Raw genomic sequence first — 24,629 nt, 5'->3', positions numbered from 1 at the left:
ACCTGAGCAGGAGACTTGAACTAAGGGCCCTCCAGGCTCAGCCATAAAAGACCTTAAAAGCAAATAATTACTACCCTATCGTGCTTCAAAAACTCCCAGGCCAAGAACACCCTTGGTTTAGAGAGAGGGAATCTGAGACATGTAGAAGCCATGTGCCATCTCTCAGTGGTAGAATTTGGAAATAAAACCTGATCTTTCATAGACCCAAGTCCACATTGTAATATCACCCTAAGTATGCATGTGAAAGCAAGCAAGTTGTTGTTGTTATATTTGCCTAATTATCCAATAAAAAAACCCCAAACAAAATTAAATGTAACAGCAATTTTAATTAAGTAGCATAATATATATAAAATTGAATACACTCAAAATATTGACAATATAATTTGGTTGAAATAAGGAATAATTGAGTTCTGATAATAGGGCATAAGCAAAAATAACCACGTGGGGTAGTGCGGGGTACAGAGGGCAGGGCTTGACCCCCATCACCACACATACGAGTTGCCAAGACAAAATTCCCCTTTTATGCTGTACATCATTACTATCTCCTCCCATTTTCGATTTGTCACACTTGTATCACCACCCTCATCATCACTTTTACCATGCATGCTCCACCATTCTTTTAGGGGTCTTCTTTGAGGAAGGCCTCTCCTCTTCCTCGGTGTCCTTTAGTTCACCTTTTGGATTAGATATGCACATCAAGCTGGTATAGTATAAGCCAATATTATGTTCTAACATTAAAGCAATAAATCTCATATAATTAACATTTTCCTGGTGTCCAACCAAATTCTCCTCTCTTCCAACTAAATTTAGTAATAGTTATCTCTTGTTTCTTCCTGTTCTGAACATCTGCAGCAGAAGGAGGGGAACCCCTCCTCTCCCTTTCTTTCTTGGCATTACACCTTTAACTGTTTTATTATTTCCAAATATTAATTATTGTATCAATATTGATTACTGTTTCAGTTTTATCAGCGTGAATCATACCTATTTACCACATTATTTATGCAAATTCATGGCCAACATCAACATTTTTACAGCTGTTTTTCTTGGCCTCTTCACAGCTGAACAAGAGACCTGTACATTAAAGCCAATTCTTTACCCAAATTAGTCTCTCCAATCAGGCAAGCAATGATAGTCATCCCAGAGTTATTCAGGAATAAATATACTTATTTTTCTAACACATTCAGACTTTGGCTAAAAAAGACATAAAACTATCGCCTTTCTCTAATGCAAGTTAGCAATTTCTCTATAAATATCAAATTAATTATGGACTGCAAGGGTTTTGTTTCTTTCTTGCATCAGTGTAAATGGTGAGAAATATACCACAGTAGCAAAAACTCCATACTCTTTACCTGCTAATACACAGACCATCATCTGGGAGTAAAACAGACATTACAGTTTTGCATAGGCATTTATTATATTTTAAAAAGAGGTGTTTTCCCTTACATTTAAATATTTGTACTTTACACCACTCTGCCATGGTAAGAGAGAGAGAACCACCTAAGAGGGAAAAGAAAGCAAGGTTGTTTTCTTTTTCCCTCTTAAATAAACCATCATGCTTTTTCTTCAATGACTAAAGAAATTTCCATATTTCCTGACCTAGGTGGTATCTCCAGACACATTACATGTTTTTGGCTGAAAAGTAAAAGGACACAAGCTTACCTCAAATCTCTGTCAATAATTCTGTGATTCTATGAAATGAGGTCTGAGGAAACTGCATTCCAGTATCCTTTTCTTAGAAAAATAACAACAGATTTTCTTTGGATTCTCCATCTCTTAAACTGCTAGTTTAAAACTCTAGGTCTTCTAACACACTTTATTATAATAATTAGTTCAACTTGACTTTTTACCTTGAACGAAGCCATTCAACAGCAAAATAAAGCTTGTATCCGTGAATGATCCAAACAAGTTCTCTTTTTTTGCCATAAAATATAATAGCAATAGGCAGTGTTCAAAACATAAGAACATTCCTCAGTCTTACTAAATCATAATAGCATTACTTTTCATTAAAGGATGGGCAGAAGAATAGAACAGTAAAGAAGAGTGATCATCAGTTAAAAGCTCTGTTAAGTAAAAATAAGTTTATCCATAGAAACGGAGAAGCAATTACAAAAGGGATAACCTACAGGGATAGGTAAGCCAGTAAAAAACTGCAAGTACATAACTGCAAGCCTCATTTCCAAAACGAAGAACATCAGAAACTGAGTATTATCCTTCATGTGCCTATATGGTGGCATTGCATTTAACTATTTACTCCCCAGTTTGACATCAAAGTGTTAAAAGGGGACATTTCTCTTAAAACAATTTTCTGCTTATATATTTAGTTTGGGGCTATTTTTCCTGGCACACATAATGACAGAATGGACACAAGATTCACCTGTGCCTTCTCTTATCTCTTCATGCTGGCTGAAAGGAGCACAGTTTATGTAATTTATTCCAGATCAGAAAGGCAGTGTGACAACACAGAGAATAGACCACATTTTCAACAAGCATTTCCTAATGAGAAATTTATCAGTCTCTCTCAGCATGAACTGCACTCTGGAACAGGGAGGACAGAATTGTTTCAATTAATTCATCCTGAGGCCAGCCTCCTTCCAGGCATATGGCCTCAAAATGCACTTGCTTCTGTCTTTGGGACAATGAATCATAAAACAGTTCTGCTTTCTGGCTCTTGTTAACTTGCTAGTCAGCTTCTTCCTGAGGTGGAATTTCTCAAAGAAAATTCAATCTGCAGCTGCAAATTTCTAGTTTTTTCCCCTCCTTGTTTTTCTACAAAATCTCGATCACCCACGGTTTATTCAGGTAATCACTTGAAGCAGGAAAAAGGTACTTTATCATCCAGCCTCTGTTCCTCTTTTCATAATTGCAACCAAAAAAGCACAACCCCCTTCTTTCCACACTTGGCTGGTTTTCCTCTACATATGGAGTGTGTTCAGCTAGAATATGTCAAGGAGAAACTGCAACCCACATACTGAATCATCACATAAGAATCAATATGTCCAGAAAAATAAAACATATGGACACACATACAACTCAACAGAAAGATGCTGGAGAGCGTGTCACTGAAAACTGCAGTTCCCAAATCTCACTAATTAACAAAATAAGTAGTAGAAGTGATTGACTGAAATAACAAGTATCTCCTTTTTACGCATGTTTTATTTTAGCCCTGAAAAAGGTTTAAAATTAATACTACTGGGCTTATTCCAAGTTTTTACTCCTTAGAGTAAAACATTCAATTATGAATGTGAATCTAGACAGACTGAATTTAGACAATGCAACAATGTCAATCCATCAGGTACCACTATTACCCTTTGACGCTCAATCTTCCATCCCAGACAGGCCAAACAACCTCTTGCAGAACCACTCAAGCTTTGCAGCCTTCCTATTAACACGTGCCCAGCGATGCCTCAATCACCAGACCATTTCTGTTGCCATCCACCAAGGTGACAAGACCAGCAGAGAGCTGCCAGTAGCAGAACTCATGGAGTCTCTCTGTCAATGCATGTGACTGGATGTGCAAGCAGCACACATTTCTGATGATATACAGAAAGCACATCTGGTACATAGCAGAAAAATGGCCAGAAAGAAGAAAAGTAGAAAGCAGGTTACAAAACCAGTTCAGGCTGCCTGTAGCCTGTTCCTTGAGTATTTTTGCAAAGGCCTTGGGCCAGATGAATTGTTTCAGGAAGCTGTATCCTACCAATAGGTAATACTGCCAAGTTTTATGGGTTTTGTACTACCCCATTTTGCAACAATCAACAGAACTCTGAAGGTCAACCAGTCCAAAATCACACTCTTGGCAGGGCCATGTTGGAAATCCCATTAAAACAACACATATTATGATGCATTTTGGTTCATGGCTGATCTGCATTGATAATTTTGACTTACTATCCTGTCAAATCTAACTGTGAGGTTCTCAGTGATTCTCAGCTAGGGTACAACGAATCAAGGACTGGAGGTCTGTTTCTTAAAAATAAAAAGCCCAAGGCACAAAACAGCTTTTGCTAAAGGAAATTAAATATTTTATTGATGCAAATATTTCATCTGTTTCCCAACACACAGTTTTTGCAATTTGGACAAACTGTTAGTGACCTATAAAGTAAAGATCCAGTTGTGTCAAGGTTATACACGGAGGTTCATGCTGCTCTTGTTTATATAGTGAATCAGAATAGAGAACACAAGCTTAAAGTATCAGTGTCATCCAACATAAGAAGTATCATAACTATGCAGCATCTGTTGCATTCCTCTGTCTTTTTCAGCCCTAAACCCCTGAACTGAATGTTACTGAATTCAAAGTTGAGCCCATTTTCACAGGAAGATTCAATTTAAAAGCATCTGGAAGAACACTGTCTTTTACTGAAACTAAGTCCCAGATCCAATTCTCATTTATTACACTGTGAGACAGCATCCTTAAAACATAGCAATCAAAAGCAAACATGTTTTTTTTGCTTTCAAGCACACATCAAAGCAACAATGTTAGGATGAATTTTCAACTGTTCCAAGTCTACGGGTTATATAGATCTGCCTTTTCCAGCAGGAGGGACTCTGGCAACACACACGCAACTTCACAAGTTCAACTTGGCAGTTAATCTGTCTGGCTTTAGCGCATAATCAGAAATGGATTTACTACAGTGACAGCAAATGGAGCTGAAAACCTACACTGCGCTGTGTAGGGGAGTGCTTAACTCCTATTGCAAGCATGGCCTCCCTCCTTCTACACCAAATCCACGTGACAACTGGAATCATCCCAAAGCCAAGCTTGACAGAAAGCCAGTCAGCTGTGCAGCAGATGAAAACCGAGCATCTATCTGCACAGACACCAGAAACAAGACTTCTCTCAATAAAACAGCCAAGGTGGACAGTCAACAAGCAACACTGTTCATTATGCTAGCTGAGAGCAGCCAAAATAATCGTTTTTCTTCCCCTCCTTCTCAGGCTTTTCTGCCACAAGGTCACATCTGCTGTTTAAAATTAATTCTTTTTTTTTTTTTTTTTTGTGGTGGTGGCCTTTGTTTAAAAGCTTTGAAGGCATACTGTTTTGAATAACGTTACCAGTGGCACATCTACTACCCACTAAGAACTTCTGGTCTCTAAAGGAAAACTGTCAACAACACAAAAAAAACCAATATGAATCATCTCAGCCAGTCAATTATTTAAAAAAATAATCTTCTTTAAAGACCACTAATGTATTGGACCAGTATGATATTAGACCTCAGCATTTCTATTTAATGTCTTCTTCTCTTTCATATATGTATATATATACATGTACATGCACAAACATACACAGTATCCTCTCTAGCTTTGAGTACTTTAAACATTTTCAGATGTGTAGTAAGAAAGAAGAGTATTACTAAGTTAATGTAGCAAAACAAAACAAAGAAATCTGTATGTCTAGATGTCCTGTCATTTCATAGCTCTTGACACAAAAGTTTCTGACTGCTAATGTTTTAATCTTTGTGCCCTTGAAATCCAACTTACCTTCCACACCTGCTATAATCATGATTGTTAATTCACCTTCTTCCCCCAAGTCCACAGTGTGGCAGCTAAGCTGTCTTCATCCTGCTCAAAAGTCTTGGAAATTGAGTGCTGACTCTCCTACTGAAAAAAATGGGAGGCACTAACTCTCAAAATTTACCAAAACTGCTGCAAAAGAGATTGTGATGATATGCATATTTTTCACTCTGAACTTCCGCTTTAAATATCCCATGGTAGTTCAGTGTGCCTCTGGCATATCTGGAGGCATTAAAGTGTTCTTGGATGGCTTTGCCTTTCCCACCCTTCTCCTGTACATTTTCTTCAAAACTGTTCCTCTGTGAGGTGGTACTGATCACTTGGCTAACCCACCTAATTTCTTATTGTTCTCACAACCAGAAATTTCCCTCTAAGAGGTTAAGATTCAAAGGAGTAACAAGAGTATCTTAACATCTTATCTATACATATTAATTTTTGAAAGCATTTTTTACAAGAATGGGAAACCACCATGTTCTTAAATGTCACATACAACATGACTGGCAGGAAGCTGTTTCCCACTTCTTGAATCAGTGCATTGTAGTTGTAAAATTCAAGACCTATTTCACAGTCTTCCCAAAGAAATCACCTAATTGCACTAAGAATTTGATTCTGTGTAAGTGGTTTAAAGAAATTACAAGATCAAGCTTCCTGTATTAAACAGCTGTTCTCAAAGTGCACTGAAAGTGTAAAAGAGCAGGAGAATAAAGCCACCTAATGCTGCAAAGCAACACAGAGTTTGGGAGACTTCCTGAGAAGCCACAGGGAGATGGTCAGTGTGGCAGGAACAAAAGCAGTAAAAGTAGATGGCTTGCTCTGCTGAATGGCAAAACTGAGATGCAGTTTTGCATCTCAGTTTTGCCATTCAGTCGTACACTGTGAAGCACATTATCACCAAGGAGATAAGTAAGAAGAGAACTAATAGCAGTGAAGTACTGTACCAGCAGGAAAAGGACACAGGGCTCAGGACAGGGAACAGAGCACTTGGCTCTCTGCAAATCCAAAATCAAGCCATCAAGACACAGTTTCGTCACTTTTGCTCTTCATTCTGAGCGTGGGCAGACAACAGTCATATTTCTAAAATGTTGCTTTGAACACCCCTATTTCACCAGTTGTTCCAGTGTGAAGAGGTAGCTGCCCAGAGTCCTTACAGCATCAGAGGCAGCTGAGCTCAGCTATCTGCATTTGCTGTTCCTTACCACTACACCATCTCTTTGAAGTGGGTGTGATGGAGAAAGAGCTTGGATCTCACTAAGCTCAGAATGCTGTGCCACACTTCACTTTTTTAAATAAGTGATCATTTCCTCTTTACTGGAAGACTGTGGAGGATCAGGCTCACAGCAATTTCCAAACACTCCTCTAATTACTCAATTACTCCTGAGTGATAACACAACAAGGGACCATGCAACTCAGAGTATACACAAGTTGCCCTGAGCATTGGCATTACAATTGCACATGACCACCTCTATCTTAAAGGACAGCTGGAAATAATGCAGGGGAGGGGGGAAGGGAGGTGGCATAACGGAATTCTACCAAATTAAAAGCATAATTTAACTACCACACTCCCAGAAAAATTGTACTTAGGTTTCCTTATGCCTACAGACATGGGTGTCTATAAGAAAGCGAGTTTTGAAGTTGGAGGTAGCATTATAAAAGAAAGGGGAGGGACAAATCACAGCCCTCAAATATGCAGAATGCTAGAGGTAAAATGTTTCATATGCACATTAATACTTCTTCATTAAGCCAAATTTAAATTTATTATGGCTCTAGAGAAAAACAGCAGCATAAACAGAGCCTTTCAAAAAAGGCTACTGATTTCCCTGAAATTTTGGTGCTGTGCACTCCATTCAACGGAGAAATAGGTGCTGCAGAGGGAGGTACAACAGAATTTGGTGCAAAAGGACAGGAGTACCAGGAAAATGTTCAGCAGCTTAAAATAACCATCTAAAGAAGCTTCACACTGTAAGTTCTAGGAAAATATTATCACTTTTGGTGAGACACATAGATGAATCTTCCTTTTAAAAAGGAAGGCTATTAATAGAGTGTGTTTCAGACCACTGTTACACTCAGTAACTAACTTCTTCACTTGCCTCAAGTGCTCTGATCAAATCATACCAAGGGTCTTGAAAAGAGCTAATTACAAACAGTGATGGAGATAGGAGACAGAGAACAAGAGGATCTCTGCACAGCGTTTCAAAAAACTAGTCACTCCAGGCTTGTTCATGGAACCAGTACAACAGATGTCTGGTAATCTCTTAAGTAACAGTATCTTAGGTCTGCCCACACAGTTTTCTGTGCACAGCTCCAGCAGTTTGAAAAACTACCTCAAAATAACCTCTCTAAAACCTTACATGACCAACATGAATCAATAATATCTTGTCATACTGACTCAGGCTGCTCCCTACCTTCTTACTCATCTGGTGATTTTATGTCACAACATATAATTCTTTCTATCTTTTATATTTTATGAACATTTTATTGGTTAGTGTAGTGTCACTGCTAAAAAAAAATTAAATGCAAATTAACCAAAGCATTTGACAGTATATGATGCAAGATTTTCAGGTCAAGTATATGGAGGTTTTTTACTAAACATCTGAAGTGCCATGGAACTTAAAAGGCTAACTCAATGAGAATAACATTAAATACACTTCAATGAAAGTAATAATTTACACAATCCTCTATGGTCTCTCATGTCCCAGAAGAATTTCACAGAAATTGTGACCTTATTGTGTGACACAATAAGACAACAGAAACCAGCTCACCAGGCTTCAGCAGTCATCCAAACCAAAGCTAATTACATTTCAGAATCACAGAATCATAGAATGATTTAGATCAAAAAAGGCCTACATGATCATTGAGTCCAAGCATCAACCCAGCACTGCCAAGTTCACCACTAAACCATGTCTGTAAGTGCCATGACTACACTTCTTAAATACCTCCAAGGCTGTTGATTCAGCAGCTTTCCTGGGCAGCTGTTACAAGGCTGGACAAACCTTTCCATGCAGAAATTTTTCCCAATATTCATTCTAAACTTCCCCTCAAGGAAGTTGAGGCCATTTCCTCTTGTTCTATCACTTGTTACCCAGCAGAAGAGACCAACACCCATCTAGCAAGGTGGTCCCCTCTGAGCCTCCTTTTCTCCAGGCTAAGCAATCGTGCCTCCCTCAGCCGCTCCTCATAGGACTTGTGTTTCAGAACCATCATCAGCTCCGTTGCCCTTCTCTGGACATGCTCCAGCATCTAATGCCCTTCCTGAATTGAGGGACCCAAAATGGAACACAGGATTAAAGGTGCAGCCTCATCCAGTACGGAACACAGAGAGACAATCACTGCCCTGGTCCTGCTGGCCACAGTAAATGACACAAGCCAGGATACTGCTGGCTTTCCTGGCCACCTGGGCACACGCTGGCTCATGTTCAGCTGGCTGTCAACCAATACCCCTGGGTCCTTGCCCACCGAGTACATTTCCAGCCACTCTTTCCAAGGCTGTGGTGTTGCCCGGGGTTATCATGACCCAAGAGCAGGACTTGGCACTTTACCTCATTAAACCTCATACAATTGGCCTTGGCCCATCAATCCAGCCTATAATTTCTGTAAGAACTCTGTATTTCTGTTTGATACTTCCAAGCCAACAACAGTGTACAAATTGTAGCTGTCCCCGTTGTAAATAAACACTGTTCCAAATTTTTGTCATTTACAAGTTCCTCCAACAGATATCCTGTGTTTTTTACTTCCAGATTCTAAAAACATTAATGATTCTGTTTAATTATTAAGAGCTTAATGCTACTGGATAGTTCACCAATACACACACCTTCAAAAAATGGCTCCTTGGTTTCGGGTCATTCTCACTACCTACCTGCAAATTCAAATCCATTAACAGAGGCTATAGTAGCTTGCTCAGAGTTACAGATTAGCTTTTGCAATGACTCACTGCAGCTTTATTCACTAGGTCTCTCTTTATTATGTGAGGATATCTTCAGAGTTCTTAGAAACTAGATGCTTTTGGGTTATATAAGAAATAAAATTGATCCATTAATGTATCTCCACACAAAATACAGCATGAAACAAAATGATCAGGTCTGGAATTTTTTTAAAATAAAGCCTGAAACTACATTAGGCAAAAGCATTTTGAACACATATCCTTACAAGCAATACTTTTCTTAACATATTAAGGAAAGTAATGACAAGACAGGATTTGAGGAAAGTCAACAATTCCGAAAAGAAAATAGCAACACATTAGTTGTAAAAGTTTAGTGTTGTTTTATGATGCTGCTGTAATCTGTTTCAGGATATTAGAGATCACTTAATTGCTTACTGTATCTAATGAACTCCAGTTCACAGGACTAATTTTGTAAAAGACATGATTGTCAGAATGTCAAGGCTTATTACTCCTTCATTTGTTGGTTTTCCCAACAGTTCTCCTGCTCACAATTATGTTTTAGAAACAAAAGAAAATGCATCTTTTGCATTGCATGCAAGAAATTATTATACAAGAATAGGCAAAGCACATACCTCTCAAAGAGGCTGTTCTTCCAAGGTGTAAAACGAAATACCTGAAATGTTTTTTTTTACATTGTCAATTTCACAATCCTTTTTTGGCAAGAGTCAAGATGTGATGCCTTAATATCATGTCCAAGCCCCATGTTTTGTTAATTATGTCCTACCCAGCTAAATGCCCCCCACAGTTTCAATTAGACATGGCATTCTTCCTCACTTCCCGTCTTGATTATTGTGCACTGTTGCTAAGCGCTAGTTAACAGTTGCCACATTTACCCAAAACTGGCTGTGTTTCAGTGGTCATTCAAAGAATTAAATACAAAACATATGGTACAGAACCGTACAGAGCAAAAAAAGCACTTTTAAAAACCATATGCTTAATATAAAAAGTACTACAAAACTGATTACGCCACAGAAAGTAAAATCCTTACAGTCCTATGCCCACTCCAAATTTCCTAGAAGTACTGAAAATTAGAGAGAAAAGCATTCAATTTTTTTTTTCAGCTTTCACTAAAAGGTTTCCTAGAGTACATTTTTGACATCATACTGAATCTAATTTTACACTGAATAAACAGCCCAGCATTCATAGTGTGACTGGCTTCAAGGTACACAAGACTTTTTTCCTTTAAAAAAATAGTTTAATTCTCTATATCCCATAGCAACTAATTAGAGTCTCCTAAATTGGACTCCAAATTTTCTTTATGTTATATCTGCAAAATACTTAAGATATGACTTGTTGAACTGCCAAATACCAATATGTGTATTGGTAGCTATGTGTTTCAGAAGACCTTGAACCAAATGTGCTTTTTTTGAATTCTAGACAAACTTTTCACACAGTCAGATCACCTCTCCTTTCATCTGTGATGTGCTCATGTGATCTTAAGAAACTTCACGCAATTTAATTATCCCAGTAAAAGCTCAGTAATCAGCTTGCCTATTACTACTTATTTCCTTTAGTATTACATCCCAGACTTAAAAACTGTCTTACAGAAAAATCCTCACTATTTATGATTGCTACATTATCTACAGCCAAACCCAACCAATAAAAATTCCTAGTATGTACAAATTGTTACTTAGAGCTAATTTTTTTTTCCTGTTGAACACCTTAGAAAAAAATTGTTTTGCACCAACACTACTAACAGTAAGCAGAAATAAACACTGTACTTTTTATCTGTATTTACAGATGTTAAATTAAACCTTCAGGGCTCAGAACCCAATCACTTAAACAGGTAGGCACATATTGAGCATTATTCATTGACTTTCTGGAGCATTTTGTTGGGAATACTTGAGAATACATGAGAAAAAGTATGCATATGTACAAAATCCATCAATGTTAATAATGACAAATAAGTAAATATTTCTCAACAGCTCTGAGGATACTCACACAATCCCTATTCCTTTGCAAAGAGGTATTTAACCAGCTAATCCTCCAGCTTCATAAGTGCTTTTGTTGTACTCACAAGCAAATTCAACAGAATAATGTTTAAAATCTGTAAAGATTTTTTTTAATCCACTAGCACATATGTAATAAGTTTTTCAATCAAGCTAAGACCCATCCTTGCATCTCTTTAGAGGGCATATCCCTTAATAAAAACCAAACTTAGGTGTGCCTTACAGTATTTAAAGTGCTGAAAGCTTTACCTGTCTTAGAAGCCACATATATAACCATCCCTGCAACTGAACTATGCTTCACCTCTCAAACAAGAGTAACAATTGCAAAAAAAAAAAAAATTAAAAAATAAAGCTTTAGTAATTCCTAGTCAGGCAATAAGACACAACACTTTCTTCTCAGCAGCTTTTTTATTTCCATATTTTAAAAAGCTCTCTGTAACAACGTATCAATTAAGTATGAAGAATATGAAGTATTATTTCAATAATACTTAAAGTATCATTCAGTGGAAAAGTCTGAAGAGGCACCAATTCAAAGAAAGGCAAATGGAATAATGTAAAAAAAGGTCCTATCTTGAGCATATTCAAAGCAAACATGCTGACAAGCAGCACACATGGGAAATATTTTTCCACGGGGTTACTGAAAGAGTCTCCCGCACTTCAAACACATCTAACCATTGATAATTCCTAAATTTCAGAATATGGATAAATATTTGCAGGCTTGGGGCCTAAGCAAACAGCAATGCTTGGCCCACCCGCTGAGCTGGCCGAAATCCTGTGGTGTACACAAAGTTTTCATTTTTCGGAGGTTTCGGGGAGCGCCGGGAGAGAAGGGCCGGACCCGGCGGTACCCAAAGGCCCCGGTGTACATCTGCCAGCTGCCGCGGGGACCCGCTGCCGGCTTCATCCCAGCCGCTTTTCCCCCGTTCTACCCTTACTCCACAACAGCAAAGGAGCCGTGTCGGTCAGCTGTCCCCGCGGTGGCAGCATCACGGACGGGCCGCCGGTGGCACGGCCCGGGGGCAGCGCGGCCGCCACCGCGCGTCGGGGCCGCCGCGTCTCCCGGGGACACGGCCGTGCCCCCGCCACAGCGACAGCCCCTCACCCCGCGAGGGGGCCGGCGCCCCATCCTCCCCTCCCTCCTCAAACCCGGCCCGCACACGTCCAGAAGCGCCCCCAAACACGCCCGTCCCGCGGCTCCCCGCCCGGGCGCAGCCCCCGCGGCCGCGGAGGGCGAGGCGGCCGAGCCCCCTCTGCCGGCGGCCGCCCGCCCGGCCACGGCGGGTGTTTTGCTCCCGCAGCCCCCTGCCCAAGCTTCTTCCACCCCCGCCCTGCCCCATCCGCTGGGGTTATTCCCCCCCGGCCCGATCCAAGACGCCGGTAACAAAGGGCTGGAGCCCACCCAGGGGCGGGCGCCCGCAGCCCGCGGGTGACACGGGTGCTGCCCGCCGCGCCGCTGGCAGCCCGCAGCCCGCCGCCGCCGCCCCCGGGGCTGCGCTCCGCAGGGTGACAACGCCGAGCGCGGCTCCGCCAGCGGAGATGCCGCCGCCGCCCCATCCCGCTACCTTTGTGCCCTCCCAGAAACCGGCGAGAAAGCGAAGCAAAGCCCCGTGCCGCTCCCTTACCTTGCTGGGCAGAGAGAGAAAAAGTTGAAGCACTCTCCTTCTACACCTCTCTCACTTTTTTGTTTAAATTTAAATATTTGAAATTTTGGGGGTTTGGTTTTGGTTTTTTAATTTCCCCCTCCCTCCCCTCACGCCGAGCACTGCGCTCAGGCAGTCCCTCCCGGCGCCCTCGGTGCCACTGTCTCTCTCTCTCTCCCCCTCCGGGTCTCGGTCTCTCTCTCTCTCTCGGCGAGAGGAGGGGAGGGGAGGCGAGGGGAGGAGAATGGGGCGGACCCGCAGGTGCCGCCCCTCCTGCTCTGTCAGCGGGAGGAGAGGGGTCGGGGGGCGGCAGGCGCGGGGAGCGAGCGGTGGCCGCGGGAGTACCGCGCTCAGGTGCGGGGTGTCCGGCGGCAGCGTCCCCGGCCGTGCCCCAGGGCGGCGGGGCTGGGAAGGGGGTGCCAGCCTCGTGTCGGGGTCTGAGGTGATGGAACGGGAGCTAGTGTGGACATGAGTATGGGGAGGAGGCAGGTGGAGAGCAGTGAGGCTCGGGGCGGAGCGGCAGAGACTCCCCGAGGACGGAGCGAACTGGGGTGCTTCCATTCTGTGAGGGAAAGAGCACAGAGAGGAGCCAAGCTAGGAAATGTCAAAACCCTGTCGGATACTCAGCATGGCTCGGCGGCCGGTAGGGCAGAAGATGGCACTGGGAGTGCCATCTGCCCTGTGACAGACGGCCCTGCAGTGCACGGTGGTCAGACCTGTGGGCAGAGCTGAAATTTGGGCGGGAGGTTTGTTTGGGTTTAGTTAGCAATGGAGCTGGTCCAGGGGTGCTGAAGTAGAAGCTGAAGGGATTTAGCATGTTAGGAGGCTGCTGGAGGCCAACAGGAAAAGGGCGCTCTGTGTATATTTGTGTTTGATATTAAATTGAACTGATACTGTGTCTGATATTTAATTGAGGTGGGTAAAGATGAGAGGGTCTGATTGTGTTGGAGAGATTGGAAACGGAAGGAACTGGAACATTTAGATCTGTAAATTGTGTCCAAGAGGGTGGGGAAGAAGCGGGTTCGGATTCTTGGTGTGTAGATGAAGGTCGCTTTTCAGGAGCATGGGAAGGAGACTAGAAAAATAGCCAGGTGCTCTGAAGGTAAACATCCATTGAACTGGGGAAAAAAATGTTTTGCATTTCATTTCTTCTGCCTTGGATTGATTAAGCAAGTGTATGAGCTATGTCCCTTTTTGCTTTTCACAGGACATATTTCTCAAGAGCTTTTCAAAAAGCCTTTCTCATCTCTTGGGACCATAGGGCTCAATCCTATGCTATGATAAAAGTGTTTTATCTTTCTGCTTCAACACCTGAGGAAAAAAAAAAAAGTACAGTGACAAAAAAGTGGTAGTATGTGTTCATTTTCTTTGACAGGAACCTGCTGCAGTGTGACACAGAGAAAAAGAAGTCCAGTACTTCTCTCACATCCTTTTCTTTTGTACTTGCTGGTTAAAACACTAAGTTCCAGCATCGTTCACATCAAAAAGTGGGAGGGAAAAAAACTGTCCATACCCATTGGAGGAAGTAGAGGTGGCACAGCTATAGTATGGCACTGCAAAAATGCTGCTTGGTCCAGAAATGAGAACAACTGCGGCAGGAGAATAAATGTAAGGAAGTTCTGGAACTCATGGCTACAGCCAAGGCAGAAAAAGGCTAAATTCATTTAATGTTCAAAACCCAGACATCTCCCAAATAAGGCTTTGTAACTGGGTTGTTCACTGGCTACTTTGATTCTGATTTCATGCAAATTTTGTGTGAATTTCTACATCAGTTGTCTTTGAGAGGGCTATTCACATGCTTGAATCGCTTAGAGCTGGGCTTCTGCCATGGATTACCTGAAGATATGCTACCTCCATTAGCCTAAACATCTTGGTATCTCTGCATTCATAAAGTTGCCAATAATATGACCCTTAACAGGTAGCTAAAAATTTAGTTGAATCAGAGTTTAAGAGAGTTTACCAAAGCAGGTCAGGCTTCAGGATCAAACTTTGTCACTTTGCCAGTTCTTGGTAGTACATTTTTATGCTGTGTATGTCAACTCTGCTATTGATATTACACACAAATGTAATCAAATTAAGTAATGTCAGTGTCAGTCCTTTTGAGATAATGTTATCATGTGTCTCTGGACACATTTAGATAGTAACTATTATGGTTATTAAAGGTTTGTGAGAGATTTGAAAGCATATCAAGGCTCCTGTATAATACTATGCTATAGCTTATGATAACTCTAACTCAGATTACTTAATTATATCTAAATTGATCCCAGTAATTGCAGTCTAGATTTCCCTCGAAATTTGTGTTTGAATTTAATTAGAGATATGTACTGAATGACTGAGAATTATTCTGGTAGCTTTAATGCAGTAACTCTTTTACTATTTGGACTTATTTTTGTTTTGATTTTTTGAAAAGGAAGAGACATTAATTATATGTTTTCTTCTAACTTCTTATTTTGACTATCAACATTTACAGCATGTAGGGTGGTTTCATCTGTACCATCTGTGGGCCATATTGCACATCAGATGGCAGGATAAAATCTGCAAAGAGAATGTTTTGGGACATAAAAGTCTTTCAGGGTTTGAAGCCATGATATTCACAATACAAATGTGCAGAGCCACTCATGTATCTGAAACAGAAGACGCAGAATGCCAAAGCAGCTGCTGGAGTGAAATAAAGGAGAGACCACACAGTTGGAGGAACATGAGGACATCCAGAACAAAAGGACATTTGAGGGGAAAAGAAAGCACAACTTCAAGCAGTGAGAAATTGAAGTCAATCATTCAGAATTATTGACAGCAGATACGCAGTCACACAGCAATTAGAGACTCACTTTGGGATTCAAGGTCAATTAATGCTTAGGTTAAGAGGCAGCATCAAAAAAAGCACCTTGTTTAACAAACAGCATTTTCTGATTGCTGACTAGGCAACATATAAGAAAATTGTCTATCACAGGTTGAGTTTTGGTCATTTTCATACTCAGCAAGGCCAAGGCAAGATACCTTTATTCTGTTGTAAAGGACTACTGTATAAGAACACTGTTTGCTACTACACTTTGTGCAAAGATTGACGGGCCACTGCCCAGTGGAACTACAGAAGTTGATAGGCATCCTTCAGACCTGAGCCTTCACTGTGTATCACATTTCACTCTGCACATAAGTAAAGTCTCTTTCTTCATATTCACTGGGTTTGAGAGCAATAGGAATAATGATATAGTGCTCTGGAAGTCCATTTCCCTCTTCCAAGCCATAAGGCAAACTCCCAACAGATTTCAACCTTTTTTCTCAATCCTACAAGCAAAGGTTTTAAGTTCATCTTAGATCATTCTCTGAACTGTAAGCTTGTGTTTATTGTTGTCATGTTCATTACATTTAAATATTCACTGATAATCTGATGTATCCAGCCTCAGGAATTAGGTTGCCAAAACGACAAAGAAATAAACAGTCACACAAGAGAACTCTCTGCTTTAATTTTTTGTGAACTATTAATTTCATACATACTAAACCCAGTAATTTCTATCCTGTTTTAGTATCAATGTTTTAGTTGATCCAGCCTACGAGACCTTTGGTATTAAATTTTGCCTGAATGAAGTGTCTGAATTCCACAGACCTGGTATTGTAGTTAAAATCCGGTTGCAGATTTTGCTTTGATTTCTTTTTTGGGGCTAAAGCAAATCCCACCATCCTGATGAGTAATTCTGGTTTCAGCCTTCTAAAGAACTTCTCTCCTTCTGTATGAATCACCAATGACCTTTTAAGGTTCATTATACTTTACCCCTTTATTATTTGGATGTGAGTTATCCTTTCCCTAGTTGTAATATTGTAATTAGGATTAGGACCAATACAATTTGGTCTGTTTAACATGAAGGCATCTATGAAATGAGCTATTGCCCCAAAAACATTTATTCTAAATGGGTGAAACAGGTGGATAGGATGAAACAGAAAGCATGAGATGGAGATGGGGTGTGACAGTACATGAAATTACATGTCTATAATGCAGACAGTTTGATGTCAGAGCTAAACTGAATTCAGATCTCATGCTCAGATGCTGCTGTAATTCCAGTTCCAAGTCATCATATCTAGGCTTTCTTATCACTATTATTTCATGGTTATATTTTTTAAATCCATATTTTGGCATTAGTGTTTTTAGCATGAATATTTCGCACACCTCCTATCAAAAAATTTGATTGTGCACAGCAAGATAAAGGAGAAAGAGAGTTTCTTACAACCAGTAAGGACATACTTGCTTTATCTTTCCATTAGTCACTCCATAGAAGTAGGATTGTTGCTCCATAGAGCAACTCATCATCAGGCTTTTCTGGAAATTCAGCAGTATTACACAGTCAGTGACAGGCATATACTTTCTATTTCTTTTTGATTTTAATAGGATTTTAGGTAATTTAGAATGCCTGTTAATGAGATAATCACAAAAGGAAAAGGATGGTTGTAGAAATGTCCTGGAGTTAATCACTTAGATCTCAGTCACACTGACTCTAGAAACTATAACAGCCTCCATTTTTTAGAAGCTTCTATAAAATATTTAGTAGTGTCAGCTCTGGTTTACCGATTGGTAACTGTACAGCATCCATCATGAAAGGCACAGCAGGATGCCATTTCCTTTGCTAGGAAGTCTGTCCTTAACAGCAGCCTGGATGCCAGCTAAAGGGAAAATGAACTACATGAAAGTAGTAGTCTCATGTAGTGAGAATGTGTCTCTTCATAATTTTTAAAATAGGTTTGTTTCAGATAAGGCAGTGAAAAAGGACTACCCCTTTTTGGCACTATCACACATATTGCAAAAAAGTATGTACTCAGTTATGGAAAACTCTGTAAGTGAGCACTTGTCAAAGCTGACTGTCTACATAATTTTTATGGGGCTTTTTTTAATACAAATTTTGATTTCAGATTTCACTGATCATTCAGTGAATCATTTTTATTAGCTATTGATCAAGGAATCATTTTTGTTACCTAATCTGTGCATTACTTTGGAATGTAGCTGAGTAAAATAAATCACACTGTGAATTCAGGTTTTTTGATTGAGCCTGGTTTTTATACACCATGTGATTAGCACAATCCATTTTGACCTCTTTCAGTGAGAAAATACAGACAGATTTTTTACTGTACAACAAAATGTTATCAATAACACTATCATTTTTAAAAGGGAAATTAAAAGCATGGTGACTGCTTGAAATTATTCAAGAAGTGTTTTCTGATTGTTAGTTGGATTTGTTCACTTTAACTACATTATAAAGAATTTCCATGTATCTTTTAATGCATAGTTAGTATACTCATGAGACCCATTGATCAAAGACTCGTTTTTTTCCCTCTGAGATACCTAGATATAGATTAGTCTTTTCTTCATCAGGAAATATTATTAAAAATAATAATTTTGCCAAGGCTACTTAGCTAATTGTACGTAATAAAAAGTAATACTATCAATTGTTTAAATGTTTTCAAAGTGCAAGACCATATGAAAAGCAATATCAACAAAATGGAAAAGAAATATGCATAATACAAGGTAAGCATAATACTGATTATTCAGTAAAATACTCCAGTCTGCTCTGGACTTTTCACCATGGGTTGCTCCTTCAGACACTACTGAAACTGAGATCCATTGCTCCTAATTGACACATCTCCATTGCCAAACACATCTACTCGAATCAAATTATTTTACAGCCTAGAGTGAAATAATCCTTTTAAATAGGGCTTACCTGTAGAGGAGGCAGTCTTGCCTAACTTTTAGAGGTATAAAACTTGAAATCTAATCTATCTTTATTTATAGACAGTGAAAATGACTTGGCAGTTTCTTTCCATTCTTAAATGAACACCTTCAAAAGGCAATCCCTCTTCTCTTGTTCTCATTGACTTTTGAGAGAGTTTAGAGCCCTAGCTTAGACTATGCACCTACACATCACCAATAGTGGTGAAATGCAGACTGTCTCCTTGGGATCACCTGATCATTTACCACAGGGATATAAAAAAATTCTCCCTGTTGTTCACCATTTGACTTGCACAACAGAATCACTCACAGGCTGGCTGTGAGTCCTCTGACTAGTTAATCATATACAGCAAAAAGATAAGTTGCAGTTTCATATAAGCATTTACATTTAGAGCTTACAGAGGTGGGGGGGGATTTCATGGCACTGTCATAGTTTGAAGAGTAAAGCTCAATGGTTAGTTTTTTAAATTCCAAATTTGCAAAGTTTCCTGTAGTTGTTATCACTTAGAGAAGTGATTCTCATCAAAGTTGGTAAAGAATCATAGAATAATAGTTTGGGTTGAAAGGGACATTAAAGGTCAGCTAGTTCCAGCACCCTGCCATTGGCAGGGACAACTTCCACTAGACCAGGTTGCTCAGAGCACCATTCAATTTGGCCTCATTAGTGCTGGCTGACATTTGTTGGGATATTTATTCTGAATCCATCTGGGAAATGGCAATTAGTCCCTTTGCTACTTTATTTTTGCTGCCCTTTTCTTAAACAGATGTTTGCACTGCATAAGAGATGCTGCTTTATGAACTACAGGTATGTTAACAATAGCAGAGAAAATGGCCCTGAATCCATACTGGAGTCAAAACATGGAAATTGGTAATTTTAGAGGTGAAAAACAGTCATTTCACAATTACAGCACCCATGTGCTGTAATGGAATGTCACCCATGGCCTAAGTGTAATATTTGTAGTGCAAGAAAGTTTTAATGTTTTGCACTACCTATAATCTATGCAGGTTTCTCTATCTAGGGTATCAAATTTTCAGTTTGGCTTGTGAGTTTGTTTTGTTTTTGCCAGAAAGTCACAGATGTGTTTGAGCTTTTGGGACTCTTACAAATGGAAAATACTTTTAAGATGAGGTAGGTAAGACTGCACAAGCCCTAACTATTCACGGGTTTGTCACTATTCCTTTACACAGAAAAAAATTCCTACTTAAAGCAGCCTATGGTAAAGTTCCCAGGCTTATGCAGCTGCCAGAAGTAACAGTAATTCACTCTTCTCCCAGTTTTCCTACTGGCTCCACACACATCATAGTAGACCAGACTCCCTTCCCAGTAAGGGAACTCAGTCCAGCATTCAGTGTATCCTAAGTGGCTCAAATGCTGTCGTAGTCTTTTGGAGGCAAACATCTAAGCCTACACAGAGATTTACTCCCATATTTATAAAATCTCCATCTTCACCAGAAAAATTTATGGAGATATGTGAATGCAGAGATAGCTTGGCTCAATTCTCTTGAAGCACAGAAAGAAAAATGGATGTGTGCCATGGGGTGTGACCTGCCAGCAACTGGGTTTTCCACAGTGAAGGTTTCCCACAGAGCTTCAGAAACATGTCGGATACCTACCATCCCTCTCTTGGGCAGCTTCCAGGGTCTTGCCATTGAGGTGTCTCAACCTGCACTCTGCAGGTGTGCAGACACAGAATGCCTTAGTTACTCATCTCTCAGCTGTTTCTCCTGTTTCTCCAACAAAAGAGAAAAAGAAAACAAGCCAAGTTAAATGCTGCAGTATCTATATGCCTGCAAATATAAATTTGTATGTACTCATTGCAAAAATAAATTTGTATGTGAGTGATAATGTATTACTTACAAATACTTTTGTCCAACTACCCATCTTCTGTTTCTTTCTCTGTGTGTAACTTTCATGGGAGATTAATTTAGGCTAATGTCTCACAAAACTACTGGATTTAATACTGAGTTAGATTCATCTGTGTCTCAGGGAAATCAGCTGTTTCACCAAATTAGTGTAATTTTCTGTCTTCTACTGTATTATCATCTCTCAAGCGCATGGTACTAATAAATGCACAGTGAATTTGTTACCTTTGCTAACAACTTGCTGTAGAGCTTTTGGATTTCTGTGGGTCTTCTTGTGACATCAGTGAAAGAGAATTGGTGGAGAGTCCTTACTAGCATTTTGAAAGCAATCTGGGATAGGATTTGTATGTGGGTAGGCCAGCAGGGAATGCTGCTGCACTTATTCCCTGCATAGCTTTGCCCTGGAGTCCACAACAGCCAATCTATGGCCCCCAGTCCCAGCTCAGACATGCTTGGATCCTCATGACTGCAATGTGTAGTTTCAGGTCATGTTTTATTTCCATATTGCTTTTTAAAACCAGTTTCTTGGTACCTCCTGACAGTGAAACAGACAGGATTGTGATTGCTGTCCCCAGGGAAGGAAACCTGCCTGCTTGCTCTGCTGGTTAGAAACAGTTCCAAAACCAGCTGCTGTCCAGTCAGCCAAAAAGAGCAAGGAAATCCTGAGGGCTACAAAACATGAACTTATTAATGCTGTGGGTTAATCTCTATTAATTTCCCTTATTGTATAGAATGGTTTATGTTTATTGTATAAAATTGTTCATGTTCCAGTAGCTCCAGAGAAAGGGCAGATCCAGGTTATGAGAAACAAATTCCTCTGGCTTTTCCAGTCTGTTTAAAGAGAGTTTTTGTTCATTTTGTTCATTAACAAAAAGTCATTTAAGTCTCTTTAGTATGTTCACTCATGACATTTAGCAATCTATGAATTTATATGGTATTCCTGCCCTCCTTTTCTTTTTGGTTGGTTAGTTGATTGGGCTCTTGTTTTTGTCTTGTTTGGTTTTGGGTTTTGTTTGTTTGTTTGCTTTATTTTCTCTAGCCTGTGAGGAAGGTTTTTCCTCGTAAGTAAGTTCAGTTTTACATAATGTTTTGTAGTTGAAAGTCCAAAGATTTTCTTGGGATTTGACACCCCCAAATTAAAATAAGGCATGCTGTTGTCTTCTCAGCAGGAACCCCCTCAAGAGACTGCCTGAGAGTAACACTTTTCCTAAAGTACCAAATGAGATGCGTGATGTCTTACAGATAGTGGCTCCAGCTGTGGTGGGAACTTGTAGTGTTGCCAGAGACTACTCTTGGTGCTTGGGTGCTGTCTACATCTGCTGTAATCATCAGCAGCAGGAACGTGAACATTATGCAAAGGTAAACTTGACAATCACAAGACTTTGAACTTTTCAATTCCAAATAAAGTTGAGGGTAAGAGAAAAAGCATATCACTTGTGTGGTGAAGACTCAAGGAAGAAGTCCAGCAATGTTAGCAAGTCAGAGCTGAAAATAGACAGATATTGGGAATAGTTTATAAAATCTTTCAAGAGATACAACTAAGGAGGGAACCAAAAATTACTAAAACTGGCATGAGAAGATGGACATGAAATGGAGGCAGGTAAACACAACGCTCATTAAAGTCCTGGTCAAAACAGAATCTGCTCTGACTTCATCAAACACTTTGGTCAACTACCTGGTCATTGAACTGCCTGCTGACTGGAGAACAACGTTGCTACTCAAATCTTATCTGGTTTCACTGAAGAGGAGTTGCGGAGCAACCAGTAAGACCAAGAGCAAGCTGAAGAATGTAAATGCCACCTCCCTGTGTTAGTCCTTCATCGCATCACCATCAAGCACACTGCCTTCCCTGTAAACACTAGTTGACACTTACTTGCCTATCAGGGAACAAGAATGGAAATTCCATCACAACATTAGGGGGGGGAAAAACCTTTCAAGCACTGGCTGCCTGGAGGTACTGAGGAATCTCATACCTTGGCATACTTACAACTGACTGGAAAAGACACAGAGTAGGATGTGTTAAATCCACCCTGTCCTAAGCAGGGGCTTGGAGCAGGTGCTCTCCAGTTGTTCCTTTTTTCTATCATCAGTAAGCAACTGCATAGTGACTCAGTAAAAAAGAAAGGACACTTTAAGGCACTTTGAGCCTCCTAGTTGCATACACTGTGCTGCCACAATGAAAAGAAACAGCACTGTGGTGAAGCGTTAAGGTGCAGGCAACTTGCAGATACATAAATCCTCACACGGGGACACATGCAAGGGTTGACATTGGCTGCTGTGCACAAAAGCAGTCCAAGAGCAAAATATGAGGGCAGAGAAAAGGGTGCTTGAAGTTGAGGAAACCCTTGCAAAAAGAATGAAGGCAGACTTGAAAGTGCTGGGTTGATGGTTTTACTAAATTATCTTGGTGGTCTTTTTCAACCTTAATGATTCTATGATTCTATTATTTAATTTTGTATTTTCAAAAGTCCAATAAAAGAAATAGTCTTACATTTATCCTCAGAAGTGCATAAGGTTTTCCTGTTTCAGGAAACTATCTTATGGGACATAATTTTTTTCCCAGTCACAGGCAGAAGCTAGAAAGCTTGACCTCAAAGGTATTTACTTCCATCTAAGAGAAAAATACAGTTGTATTGAATGGTTTCAGTTCCAGGAAAATTATACTTGATAACAACCAGAAATCAATCTTTCAGGTATAAAAAGCTTTGCTTTCACTAATGTCAGCATTCTGCTTGCTGCATTACACCATTTTCTTGTCTATAAGAGAAGTCTCTGGATCATTAGGAGTTCTTTAATGTGTGCTTTGGGTCTAGCACAGCAAAATGACACTGACCTCTCCCCCCACTAACGTGACAACATCCTCCCAGACCCAAACATAGGAGAACTAGACCCAGTATTTCTGCATAATGGCAAGATTACTAACAAATCTCAAAATCTTCCTTAGCCCAACTCAAGAACTCACTTGCCTGTGCATCTAAAGGTTTCCTTATCCCTCTAGGTCCTCTTTCAGTGGGAGCTTCTGTTCAGTTGCTGTGTCCCTCTTTCATGGGTCTTTTCCAGAGCTACTGCTTCAAAGCATAGTTTCTCATCTTAATTTTCGGTCTTCATTCTCTATTCTTAGATATATAATGTTTACCTGTAATAGGGTAACATATTATATGCTTGCTTTTTGTTTACCATCTGATTACATCAGTGGCCTATTTTAGTTTCTGTTCCTCTGGTCTGTTGCCATAGGGTAAGTTTATGGGTTTTTTTCTGTACCACAGATCAAAATGAAAAATAGCCAGGAGACAATCTAGGTGGAGCTTCACTGGTTACTACCCCTGAACAGTGAATGATACTGAACATTGATTGTTTAACATTAAGATAGAGTTGACCACTGGATTGTGAAGTGATATACTGATATACTATAACCTCTCCATAAAAGAGCTGCACAAAACTGAAGCCTCATGCATCTAGCAGCTTTATATGAAAATGTCTTGCTTTTCTGAGAAAGGTATCCGATTATCTCAGCAAAATCTGTTTTTTGTAAATACATGTTACTTAGTATAAATAATATACTTTCTTTTATCTTGGTATTTACTAACACAGTCATTTTGGGCAGCACACATTTCAGGCTATGGACTTCCATCAGGCCCAGAGCCAGAAGAATCCAGGCAATGTCAAGGCTGGACAGAAGTTCACTGCGTGAATTGCCTGGGTTGTTCTGTGTGTCTTTCAAATACTGTTTCATTATGAACTTTTTTTCGACCCCCCTGGAGATCCTCTGTATTTCCAAGTCTTCTGAAAGTGACTTTTAATGACAAGCTTCTGCCAGCTCGTAGGAAGTTCTGGGGTGCTGACATATTTTCTGATGTTAGAATGTCTGGTATCATTCTGAGCATCTTGACATACCTACTCTTCCTCCACAGCAGTGACTCCACTTGCTTTTACTCCCAGATGCAGAACTGAGGTAGTCATTGAAATTCCCAAAACAGGTCCATTGCAAATCTTTGTTTAGTTTATATTGTGCGTAGGCA

The 24,629-nt window shown here is 40.1% G+C and overlaps 1 protein-coding gene across 1 annotated transcript in view; it reads right to left on the bottom strand.

Annotated features, from left to right (window-relative positions):
* Nucleotides 1-13,205, bottom strand: part of LOC120500725 (GREB1-like protein) — a gene marked incomplete at its 3' end in the record, with an annotated part of 117,277 nt that extends 104,072 nt beyond the window's left edge. The window contains exon 1 of the mRNA XM_039705970.1: nt 13,017-13,205. The remainder of the gene's footprint in view (nt 1-13,016) is intronic.
* Between the last annotated feature and the right edge of the window lie 11,424 nt (nt 13,206-24,629).

This window comes from Passer montanus, unplaced genomic scaffold (genome assembly GCF_014805655.1).
Source record: "Passer montanus isolate IOZ18808 unplaced genomic scaffold, ASM1480565v1 scaffold19, whole genome shotgun sequence".
NCBI classification, from domain to species: domain Eukaryota; kingdom Metazoa; phylum Chordata; class Aves; order Passeriformes; family Passeridae; genus Passer; species Passer montanus.
The sequence above is the reverse complement of the archived record's forward strand: the minus strand, read 5'-3'. Positions and strand labels throughout refer to the sequence as shown.